The sequence below is a fragment of the Leucopleurus acutus genome (genome assembly GCF_964270905.1).
Source record: "Leucopleurus acutus genome assembly, chromosome: 17".
Taxonomy (NCBI): Eukaryota; Metazoa; Chordata; class Mammalia; order Artiodactyla; family Delphinidae; genus Leucopleurus; species Leucopleurus acutus.
In genome coordinates this window covers 32,860,093-32,873,288 of record NC_139159.1, presented here as the reverse complement: position 1 = coordinate 32,873,288, position 13,196 = coordinate 32,860,093, and positions in this window count along the sequence as shown.

Genomic DNA, 13,196 nt, shown 5'->3' with positions numbered 1-13,196 from the left:
ATGTATTCTTAGTGATATGTACATTGTTTAATTAATGCCCATAATGAATGGCTAATGACAGGAAACCTAAAGAATACTGATGCTAAACTACATCAACTAAATGAGAAACAAAAAACATGAGAATAATTATGCAAATTAGTCTAAAAAACAAGGCTCACACCTATATGTTGAATTCATCTATTCAAAATTCTGTAGAATCATATTAAGTCATATTTTCCATTTACTGAGAATAAAGGTTATTTATATCTGCATGTGCTATTTTAGGGACATGGTAGCTTGAAATGGCATGCTTGAAATCTCTCATAGTCTGTTTTTTTGTTTTGCTTGTTTTTTTAACTTCAATGCCTTTTATTCCTGTAAGTTCTTTTTATTTATTTATTTTTCTAATTTTTTAAAAAATTAATTTTTATTGGAGTATAGTTGCTTTACAATGTTGTGTTAATTTCTACTGTACAGCAAAGTGAATCAGCTATATGTATACATATAATTTCCATGGACAGAGGAATGGATAAAACAGATGTGGTATATATATACAATGGAATATTATTCAGCCATAAAAAGGAATGAAATTGGGTCATTTGTAGAGACGTGGATGGAGCCAGAGACTGTCATAAAGAGTGAAGTAAGTCAGAAAGAGAAAAACAGATATCATATATTAACGTTTATATGTGGAATCTAGAAAAATGGTATAGATGATCTTATTTGCAAAGCAGAAATAGAGACACAGATGTAGAGGACAAACGTATTGACACCAAGGGAGGAAGTGGGGGAGGTGGGATGAATTGGGAGATTCGGATTGACATATATACACTATTGCTACTATGTATAAAATAGATAACTAATGAGAACCTACTGTATATAGCTCAAGGAACTCTACTCAATGCTCTGTGGTGACCTAAATGGGAAGGAAATCCAAAAAAAGAGGGGATATATCTCATAGTCTTTTAAATTAGAAACAAGACAGAAAAGTTGAAAAATAAACCACTTAAAAAAGTACAAATGCAAGAATTTAAAACATCTCATATTCTAATTTTTTCTATTCTTTGGTCTGAAAGCATCTGGTAACCATTGGGGGAAAATGGGTGAAGGATATGTGGGACCTCTCTGTATTATTTTTACAACTTCCTGTGAGTCTATTATTATCTCCAAATAAAAAGTTTTAAAAAGCTGTACCTGGGTGTATTAGTTTCCAGGGACTGCCATAACAAAGAACCACAAGAATTATAAAAAGGTATGTAAATGAGAAGTAAGGCTTCCTGATTCTTCAGATCTCCAGTTCACCTTCCCTAAGACAATAAATAAATTTAACAAATATTATGCGCCATAATGCTAGGTGCTGGAAATAGAGGGATAACAAAAGACACATGGTCTCTGTCCTTAAAATGCTTTTAGTGTTCTAAGGGAGAGAGAACCTAAGCATACAATTACAGTAGAGTGTGATAAATGTTCTGATAGAGAAGTCCAGGGCACACTCAGAAATTAGGGGAAAGAAGACTGCATGGTAATTTAATGAAGAGAGGTAAGGCAAACTGCCCAAAGTCATACAGTTTTTGAACTACAGAGACATGATTCCTGCACAAATCTATTTGAATTAAAGCTCATATTCTTTCCGGGAAGTGCTTGCTGTATCACTAGGGTATTACATTTTCAGTTTCACTTTATATGATGTCTCAGGAGAGGAATTTAGTAGCAAGAGGGAATTTCCCAGCTACAAAAAGACAGTGATGGACAAAAATTTATTATTAATGGACATTTCGTGGGAAATTCCATTTTCTTTTGACATTTTACTTGGCAGGTTTCCAAGAGTGTGGAAAGATGTGTTACCAGTAGCTCAGTCTGCATTTAAAAATTTTAGCTCCTGAATTAAGCAGGATATTTTGCTTTTTCAAATGTCTTCAGAACTCAAAATCATTTTCTCCATCTGTCACTCCTAGCTTGTAGGCAAAATATACTAAGATATAGTTTTTAGGCAATACACATACACACACACACACACACACACACACACACACACACACACAAGACACACTTTTTTTTTCTGCTTTAGGCAGTGGCTATATGAAAGAGATTATAAGTTCAGTACCATTTTTAGTATCCTTTTTTGGGCAAGCATAGACAAAGTTGTGGAAGAAGGCAGAGCTTTTCTTATTGTAGTAGCCAATAGTCTAGTTCAGGAGTCCCCAACCCCCGGGCCGCAGACTGGTACAGGTGCACAGGCCTGTTAGGACCTGGGCCGCGCAGCAGGAGGTGAGCGGCTGGCAAGCGAGCGGAGCTTCATCTGCTGCTCCCCATTGCTCGCCATCCCCCCCACCCAGTCTGGGGAAAAATTGTGTTTCACAAAACTGGTCCCTGGTGCCGAAAAGGTTGGGGACCACTGGTCTAGGTCATAACAGTGCCGGCTGGTGCAATTTGGAATCAGAAACATGACTGAAGCAGGGATCCAATGTCAGCAGCTGAACAGGTTGCCAGAGAGAACTCTAAGGTTTATTGGGAACTAAGGAACACTCAGGAAGCTTCTTTGACTTAATTTTTATAATTGTAAAAAGGAATAGAAATGTCTGCCCTGCCAGGGAAACCTTGTTGCACAACTCCTGCCAAGGACACTGTTCACACTGGGGAGGTGCCATTCACGTGGAATACATTATGAATGGGCCCCCGAGAGTTGTGCGATGTGGAGGCCCTATAGCCTACCTGTCTCCCAGGATTGTTCTGAGAGACTCAAGTTATACAATGAATATAAAAGAACTTTATAAGTTATAAACCTGTCAATCTATGTAAATAATAATAATAATAGTTATTATCCTGGCCATCTCTGCCCTTCAAGCAACATTCTTACCTAGTTTAAGAAAGAGAAAAGCAGCCCTTATTAGCTGGGAGCTGGCCTGGCACTCCCAGTGAATCTGTGGCATTCTCCTGTTCAGTATAAACACTTTCATAGAACATCAACCTCAGACAGGACTATTTTGTCACTGTAGTGGAGCAAGAAAAAATAAGACCACTTCATTATCATGTTTGAACAGACAGAGGTAAAAACATTGTTCAAACCACAAAAATGAGCAAACATTGCCCTTTCCTGGCTAATAATAAGTGCCTGCTTCTTCTTTACCAATTATAGCTTTATCTCAATCTCATTATTCTCACTGTCTAGATATAAATTATTGAGATACCTGATCAGAGGATCACTCCTGCTTCCAGACAGCATCCAATGCAGGGAAGATACCCGTTTCCTTGAATGCTCCTCAGAATCACCTACAAGAAGTCCAAATCCTATAATAAATTATTTCTAACATCCTCTTACTGAGATGTCCTGATTCCTCATGGTACACATAACTCCTGCTTGCAATGAGTCAGTAAACCCAGATTTATAGAACTGCAGATGTGTTCCTGGTGATCTTTGGATAGAAGACATTGGCAGATTCATAGAGCAGTTATTACCCAGCCTGGAGCCCTCACTGTCTGCATTTCAGTTAAAGAACTGGCTCCTCTAACTTCTCTAGGGACTTAGCTATGGTGTAGTTTCTTTTTCATAGCCCAGAACTCCTGAGGAAGAGATTCTGGTTGACCATAATATCACCCTTCAAGTCCTTTGTGGATTATGGGGATATGGACATGAGGTACTGAATTTCTAAAACAGCAACAACAACAACAATATCGACAACAGCAATAATAACTAAGACTTATAGGTTAAGAATCCGCCTGCGAATGCAGGGGGTACGGGTTCAAGCCCTGGTGCGGGAAGATCCCATATGCTGTGGAGCAACTAAGCTCGTGCACTACAACTACTGAGCCAGCTCTCTAGAGCCTGCAAGTCACAACTACTGAGCCCACGTGCCACAACTCCTGCAGCCCACGTGCCTAGTACCTGTGCTCCACAGCAAAGAGAAGCCACCGCAATGAGAAGCCCACACACCGCAACAAAGAGTAGCTGCCTCTCACCGCAACTAGAGAAAGACCGCGCACAGCAACGAAGACACAATGCAGCCAATAAATAAATAAATTAATTAATTAAAAAAAAACAAACAACAACCTAACACTTATATAATGCTTGCTACGTGTCAGGGACTCTTCTAAGCAATTTCCATAGAGTAACTCACTTAATACACCAACACAAAGGTAAAATTATGACAAAAGTACCAGATTTTTAAAAATCTTTGCAGCCAATATTCTGATAACTCTCTAAATCTAAAACTGTATCTCTAAACTCTTAGACTGTAGTCTAAGTAGCAGTAGTATTTTCTTTCACCTATTTAGAAAATTAAAATATTATTAAAGAAACCATGTACAACTGAATATGTTGGATGGAAGATATTTTATTTTAAGCATAATTAGGTATTAAGTTTATTCCTTTTAGTAGATTTAGTGAAAACTTAGTCATCTGATTGAATGAATATATCAATCTTCTTTAAAAACTTATTATGAAATAGATGAAAGAAGTATTAAAATTGAAATACTAACTTCTCACACATAAAAATGTTTTACATTCTACCAAATACAATATCATTAAGACAAGCTTGTGTTGTAACTATTACCCCTATTGAGATATGATGGGGCTAATAAATGCTATTATAAAGGCAGGAAGATTCCAAAGAGAAAGGGAAGAAAAAAAGATGAGCTACTATGTTACCAAACCTACAAGTCAGGTAAGATACTTCTCTTCCCCTAGGAAGGAGTACTGGCCTGATGAGGGAAGGGGAATGGATGGTACAGCGAGAGCCTGGGTACGTTATTCCAGTGAAAGAACTCCTCCTGGAAGAAAATACCTAGAATGAGGGGATGGTGGTAAGTGTTCTCCCCAACAATTCCCATTTTAAAGATGGGAAAACTAAGTCTAAGAGTAGATTGACTAGCTTCAAGTATTACAAGTAAAAGGTGATAGAACTGGGAGTAAACCAGATGGTTTATTTCAGGTTTATCAGAGGGCCCTTATTAATGAGGTACACGATATAGTATCCTAGAATCACAGTAAAACCAGGACCCATACATGTAAAAGTCAGAGCCGACTATCATAAATTTGCAGCTTTCTTTATATTTGCTTTGTGATGAGGTAATGAACTTATTAGAATAAAAGCATTGTATATATTTTTATTTAGTGAGTACTCAAATGGTGCATACATCTGAATTAAATGCCTGAAATATCTGTTATTAAGAAGCTATCATTGGAAACGTAGCAGAGTGTACATATGTTTATGCACACAAATATTTAACAGAAACACAGTAAAGAGGTTCAATTATATTCATGCTGCAGTATGGAGGTTACCAGAGAGTTAGTGAATGAGGAATTTAATCACTATTATTTTGTAGAGTGTAAATGATTGAGAAAAACTTACAGAAAGAGGTGACCTGAAGGTCAGTTCAAAGGAGAGAATCATTTTTAGCTGTTTCCAGAGAGTTTTTGTTACATTTTAGAGAGGGCTACAAAATCCAAGAATGAGAACCATGTCCCACCAGGACAACTGGTGGGTGTGTATGTTGCAAAGAAGCAATAGCATGGTGAATGAAGTCTGTACACTCTGGGCAATAAAATGTTTTAAGAGTCAGGTTCCATAATATGAGTTTGTAACATCTTATCTATAATTTGTGGGTAGATGGGCAAAGGCTTGGCCTTAATCACACATATAAAAACACGTTAACAAGATCATGTTTGGTTTTAACCCCAGTCTCTATTTTAGTACCTGCATTGCTTATCCTTACTGAAACTTGCTTTCCTCATCCGTAAGGGAAGTACTTTATGAACTGTGACATACTAATTAATTTTAGTTTTGAATCATGGCTCTTCTTTAAGGTTTTCTTTATTCTAGTTTAGTGTCATTTGAGGGTGAACACTGGACAAGGCACATATAGAAAAACACAGGGTATTTCCTGCCTCCCAGGAGTTTTAAGAAAAGAGAGAACAGTTTTTAGAGGCTTAGCACTTATTCCACCCTTGGATGTTTCCCTACTAACATGGTTTCTAAAATTACTCATCTGTGTGGAGCTCAATAAATATTTCTCCACTGACTAACATAAGACAGGCAGATCAAATAATTAGATGTAACACTTTCATTCGTACAATATAGCATGTTATCTTACACATGAAAATTGCAAAAAAATGTTCAAAGAGTAACCAAACTGGCTTTTAGGATCCAGCTGTGTCAGTCAGTTTTGGTTTATTATCTCTCTCCTCTGCCTGCTGTATCTTGTATTTATTTATGTAATCTTCATGTATAACTTCTAAACTATAAGAGCTAGCCACTATGGCTTTGAATGTAATGAAGTCACAGTATGACTAAGGAATTGTTTTCTAATGCAACTCTCCCTAAACCTCAAAACATTAGAATAATTCTATAGTCCTCCATTTGTCTCAGTTACTGCTCAGAGCACTAATGCAGCAGGTTGTGTGCCTGGGCATTATGGGGTACTTGCTTTCACTGCTGAGCTTTCTAACACTACAAATAAAACATAGATTATTCAGAAAGTACAAAGGTTCAACATCTTCCCACAAAATCGTTGATGAAGTTATTTCATTAATTAGCTCTTAAAAACAAAACAACTGATAACAACAGGATACCTACTGATTTATGAGATAAAAAATTTCCTTTGAAAAGATAAATATTGATGCCAATACACTGGTGATGAAGTGGAGCCTAGGGTGTGGGGATGAGGCCAGCTAGCAGGCATTGTCTGAGTCAGGATGTTGAGCTGGGTCAGGAGGAATAGACCTTATAACTCTCTTATTGATCATTGATCCTGGGGGTGAATGACAACATCCTGTGAGATTTCTGAGTCAGTTCTGAAGTAGGTTCTCGTTCAAGTTGGGCAAACATGTAAGAGCAATATATAATTGCTTGGGCAGCAGCCCAACCTGGAGTTGATGCTTAGGATGAGGTAGGTAGACAGAGACTAAAGGATCAATTTTTTAAACCAATGAGAAAATCGCTGAAGTTGCTCTACTCAGGGCAGGCGGGGTGCAGAGTACAACTGAGGAGTGGTTTATCCTTAATTCTTAAGTGTGCTAAAAGTAGATGTGTAGTTTTATTATATGGTATTTTGGGTCAGTAATGATAGTCTTACATACATGTCTGCTTCTATATGTTACTTATACATTATATATATTACATGTGTGTATGTATTACATGTGTATCTATATATTACATTAGTTCATACATGTAGATTGTATAAAATTTAGAAGAATCAAAAGGGGTATAGTGAAAAGTTAGTCTCTACCCCTCTCTATGCCTCCCAGCCACCAATTTCCCTCCTGGAAGGTGAATTACAATTGCCAGTCTCTCACTTCCTCCTTTCATGCTCTTTGTTCTAGCCGATTAATCTCCCCAAGCCCAAGGGCTCCTGCTCAGAAATTTTCCAGCTTCTGCATTTTCCTGTCTGGTTAAATTTAACTTTATTTACCTATCTTTCAAAGCCTCAATGTTTTATTTATTCTTCTTTAATTTCTTTTTTCCAGTTCTCCTAACAAGCTCCCTATGTCTCATTCCTACATGTACTTGTTCTCACTTCTCATTCATGATCTTCTCTCTTCTCTAGTCTATCTGAAATTTCTGCTTCTTTGAGACTGAAGTCAGACCCTATTTCTTCTGACTGCTCCACCCACCCCCATTGATCTCCTTCTTCTCTGAACTGCTAGGCATCTACACAGTGGGTTATGCTTCAGTATCCCAAAATGATGCCAAAATATGTTAAATAAAATATTAAGTTGCATTATTTGGCTGGAACTATATAAATCCAAAGAGGCAAAGAGGTTAGCTCAAAGCTATCAGCTGTTACAATTATCTTTGGTTAATGAAAAAAATTAACATACAGAATTTTTCAAAATATGGTTCTTGTGGGGAAAGAGAAAAAGGAGTACTTGCTGGGGAGAAGTTGCAAACCACTAACTGTACACACATCTAGTACCTAACTATGTAGTCAAGTGGTTGAGAGCATGACCTCTGAAGTCAGGCACACCTAGGTTTGACACTCTCTGATCTTTTGGAACCTTGGTTTCTCAACAAGGAAATGAGTTAGCAAGTAAAGCACCAGCACAACGCCTACTGTATGGTAAATGTTCAATAAATGTTATGTGTTATTGTTGTTAAATCTTATTTGCTATTTTGTAAGGTTTGTCTCCTGTGCTGGGCAGAATAGTTGACCCTCTTGCCCCTCCAAATGTCCACATCCTAATCACCAGAGCCTCTGAATGTTACCTTACATGGCAAAAGGGACTTTGCCGATGTGATTAAATCAAAGATATTAAAATAGGGAACTTATTCTGGATTATCAGGTAGACCCAGTATAATCACAAGGATCCTTTATAGATGGAAGACGAAGGCAGAAGATTCAGGGAAGAAGAATCCATGTCAGAGTTAGAGTGATTTGATGTGAGAAGGAGTCAACCTGCTGTTGCAGGCTTTAAAGATGGAAGAAGAGCCAAGGAATACTGGCATCTAAAAAGAAGCTGGAAAACATAAAGGGATTGTCTCCCAGAGCCAGCAGAAAGGCTTTTAGCCCAGTAAGATCTGGTTCAGATTTGTGAGCCCTAGAATTGTAAGATAATAAGTTTGTGTTGTTTTAAGCCACTAAGGTAGTGGTAATTAATAAAGCATCAATAGGAAATGAGTGTACCTCCCCAGCTGAAGACCAATTTCGTAAAGCTCATAGTGTCCAGAGTAGTGTGGGATGGGAACATAAATGAAAAAATTGGGTTTACTGAGGGTTCCAGCAGAGAGGCATAGCAACTTGTAAATTGCCCTTTATAGTGAAGAAGAGGAAATCAGAGTTAGCTACAAGCCAGGTCTCTTTCTAAATGTGGATTTCCATTACAATATAAATTTAAAATACTGGGGAAATTCCCTATCTCACTGCCTGGGAAAGATGCCAACAGGCCATAAATTCACCTATACTCCAGTCAGGTTTTCCCCCTAAGTGTCCTTGCCTCCCTTACTTACTGCTAATTTACAAGATCAGTAATAATCACTATCATGCACTGGGTGCACAGTCTGTGTCAGGCATTGTGCTAAAGGTTTTGTACACATTATCATATTTAATCCTCACAAAATTCCCATGGTGGTAAAAAGAAATGTAGTACCTTGTTTTTCAAAGTGCAGGTCATGAGTCTCAGTGGAAATTGAAATCAGTTTGGTGAGGATTGACAAGCAATTGTAAACAATAAAATACAGTAGAAAAATACCAGTGTACTGCATGAAATGAATAAGTATATTTTCATAAAATTTGGTTTCAATTATACATATAACAAAGACTCTCAAGTTATAGGTGAGTCTTCATTGATAAAATATATATGTATTGGGTTGTGTTGTAGAACATATTTCTTTTTTTTTTTTTTTTTGCGGTACGCGGGCCTCTCCCCCTTGTGGCCTCTCGTGTTGCCCGTTGCGGAGCACAGGCTCTGGACGCGCAGGCTCAGCGGCCATGGCTCACGGGCCCAGCTGCTGCGCAGCATGTGGGATCTTCCCGGACCCGTGTCCCCTGCATCGGCAGGTGGACTCTCAACCACTGTGCCACCAGGGAAGCCCTGTAGAACATATTTCTTATAGTGGGTTACATTAAAAAAATTTTAAACCCACCAGTAAAGTGGTTAAGAGTACAGGGTCTGGCAAAAAGGTTACTTGGTTTAATCCTAGTTCTTTGTCTTACCAGCTCTGTGATCTTGAGTGGGTTACTTGTTCTCTCACACAGTTACTTTGTCTCCTTGGGTCTCACCTCAAAGGTTTTTTTTGAGGATTAAATGGATGAATCTAAGTGAAGCAGTTTGAAGGGTGCTTTAGTAGCAAACACTCAGTTACTGTTACTTTCCCAATGTTACCTGGTTAGCAAGTGGCAGAACTGGGCAGATTCCTGTTCTGTCTGATAAAGTTTAGTCTTGAGTTTGAAATCAAAGGTAATTTCAAGCTAACTTAGGTGTCCCGTCAAAACAAACAAAGAACAAAATAAGTCTGCCTTTACAATAAGTTACCAGCAAATTACAAATATGGGAACCCTCATCTTCTCAGGAAGTTGGCCTATGTTGGCAGAGTCTTGTCTCTGAGAGAGTACAGGTTTCCTGTCTTGTTCTGCTCTGAGTTACAGGAGAAGAATATGTGGAAGGCACTAGGTTGTTTGACATATAGAACAAACTGGTGACTCACAAAAAACTTTACCATAGGATCACCATATAAATGTTTACATCTAAAAGGAATCAGGTAAAGGAGGAAATCCAATAAAGATGTAAAAAAAATAATAATAACACTTGAACAATTGTTTTCTTGTTTTTTGTTTTGATGTTTTAGTTTAAATTTTATTCCCTGCCCACAAACATCCATTAAGCACCCAGGAGAAGGAAAAGGGGATGTAACTAGCAATAGAGAGAAACTTTCTTCACAACAATGGCCATGGCAAGCTTAGGCACTTTTGGTGAAATCTCTCTGTGAAGTACTGGGAGAGGAATAAAAGGCAAACTGACACAGAAGTATTGTTATTTTTTTTTCTTTTACATCTTTATTGGGGTATAATTGCTTTACAATGGTGTGTTAGTTTCTGCTTTATAACAAAGTGAATCAGTTATATATATACATATGTTCCCATATCTCTTCCCTCTTGCAACTCCCTCCCTCCCGCTCTCCCTATCCCATCCCTCCAGGTGGTCACAAAGCCCCAAGCTGATATCCCTGTGCTATGCGGCTGCTTCCCACTAGCAATCTACCTTACGTTTGGTAGTGTATATATGTCCATGCCTCTCTCTCATTTTGTCACAGCTCACCCTTCCCCCTCCCCATATCCTCAAGTCCATTCTCCAGTAGTTCTTTGTCTTTATTCCTGTCTTACTCCTAGGTTCTTCATGACATTTTTTTTCTTAAATTCCATATATATGTGTTAGCATACGGTAGTTGTCTTTCTCTTTGTGACTTACTTCACTCTGTATGACAGACTCTAGGTCTATCCACCTCATTACAAATAGCTCAATTTCGTTTCTTTATATGGCTGAGTAATATTCCATTGTATATATGTGCCACATCTTCTTTATCCATTCATCTGATCATGGGCACTTAGGTTGTTTCCACCTCCGGGCTATTGTAAATAGAGCTGCAATGAACATTTTGGTACATGACTGTTTTTGAATTATGGTTTGACTCTCTTTGAATTATGGTTTTCTCAGGGTATATGCCCAGTAGTGGGATTGCTGGGTCATATGGTAGTTCTATTTGTAGTTTTTTAAGGAACCTCCATACTGTTCTCCATAGTGGCTGTACCAACTCACATTCCCACCAGCAATGCAGGAGTGTTCCCTTTTCTCCACACCCTGTCCAGCATTTATTGTTTCTAGATTTTTTGATGATGGCCGTTCTGACTGGTGTGAGATGATATCTCATTGCAGTTTTGATTTGCATTTCTCTAATGATTAATGATGTTGAGCATTCTTTCATGTGTTTGTTGGCAGTCTGTATATCTTCTTTGGAGAAATGTCTATTTAGGTCTTCTGCCCATTTTTTGATTGGGTTGTTTGTTTTTTTGTTATTGAGCTGCATGAGCTGCTTGTAAATTTTGGAGATTAATCCTTTGTCAGTTGCTTCATTTGCAAATATTTTCTCCCATTCTGAGGGTTGTCTTTTGGTCTTGTTTATGGTTTCCTTTGTTGTGCAAAAGCTTTGAAGTTTCATTAGGTCCCATTTGTTTATTTTTGTTTTTATTTCCATTTCTGTAGGAGGTGGATCAAAAAGGATCTTGCTGTGATTTATGTCATAGAGTATTCTGCCTATGTTTTACTCTAAGAGTTTGATAATTTCTGGCCTTACATTTAGGTCTTTAATCCATTCTGAGCTTATTTTTGTAGATGGTGTTAGGGAGTGATCTCATCTCATACTTGGAAATGTACCTGTCCAGTTTTCCCAGCACCACTTATTGAAGAGGCTGTCCTTTCTCCACTGTACATTCCTGCCTCCTTTATCAAAGGTAAGGTGACCATATGTGCGTGGGTTTATCTCTGGGCTTTCTATCCTGTTCCATTGACTTCTCTTTCTGTTTTTGTGCCAGTACCATACTGTCTTGATTACTGTGGCTTTGTAATATAGTCTGAAGTCAGGGAGCCTGATTCCTCCAGCTCCGTTTTTCGTTCTCAAGATTGCTTTGGCTATTCGGGGTCTTTTGTGTTTCCATACAAATTGTGAAATTTTTTGTTCTAGTTCTGTGAAAAATGCCAGTGGTAGTTTGATAGGGATTGCATTGAATCTATAGATTGCTTTGGGTAGTAGAGTCATTTTCACAATGTTGATTCTTCCAATCCAAGAACATGGTATATCTCTCCATCTATTTGTATCATCTTTAATTTCTTTCATCAGTATCCTATAATTTTCTGCATACAGGTCTTTTGTCTCCTTAGGTAGGTTTATTCCTAGATATTTTATTCTTTTTGTTGCATTGGTAAATGGGAGTATTTTCTTGATTTCACTTTCAGATTTTTCATCATTAGTGTATAGGAATGCCAGAGATTTCTGTGCATTAATTTTGTACCCTGCAACTTTACCAAATTCATTGATTAGCTCTAGTAGTTTTCTGGTAGCATCTTTAGGATTCTCTATGTATAGTATCATGTCATCTGCAAACAGTGACAGCTTTACTTCTTCTTTTCCGATTTGGATTCCTTTTATTTCCTTTTCTTCTCTGATTTCTGTGGTTAAAACTTCCAAAACTATGTTGAATAAGAGTGGTGAGAGTGGGCAACCTTGTCTTGTTCCTGATCTTAGTGGAAATGCTTTCAGTTTTTCACCATTGAGGATGGTGTTGGCTGTGGGTTTGTCATATATGGCCTTTATTATGTTGAGGAAAGTTCCCTCTATGCCTACTTTCTGCAAGATTTTTGTCATAAATGGGTGTTGAATTTTGTCAAAACTTTCTCTGCATCTATTGAGATAATCATATGGTTTTTCTCCTTCAATTTGTTAATATGGTTTATCACATTGTTTGATTTGTGTATATTGAAGAATCCTTGCATTCCTGGAATAAACCCCACTTGATCATGGTGTATGATCCTTTAAATGTGCTGTTGGATTCTGTTTGCTAGTATTTTGTTGAGGTTTTTTGCATCTGTGTTCAACAGTGATATTGGCCTGTAGTTTGCTTTCTTTTTGACATCCTTGTCTGGTTTTGGTATCAAGTTGATGGTGGCCTTGTAGAATGAATTTGGGAGTGTTCCTCCCTCTGCTATATTTTGGAAGAGTTTGAGAAGGATA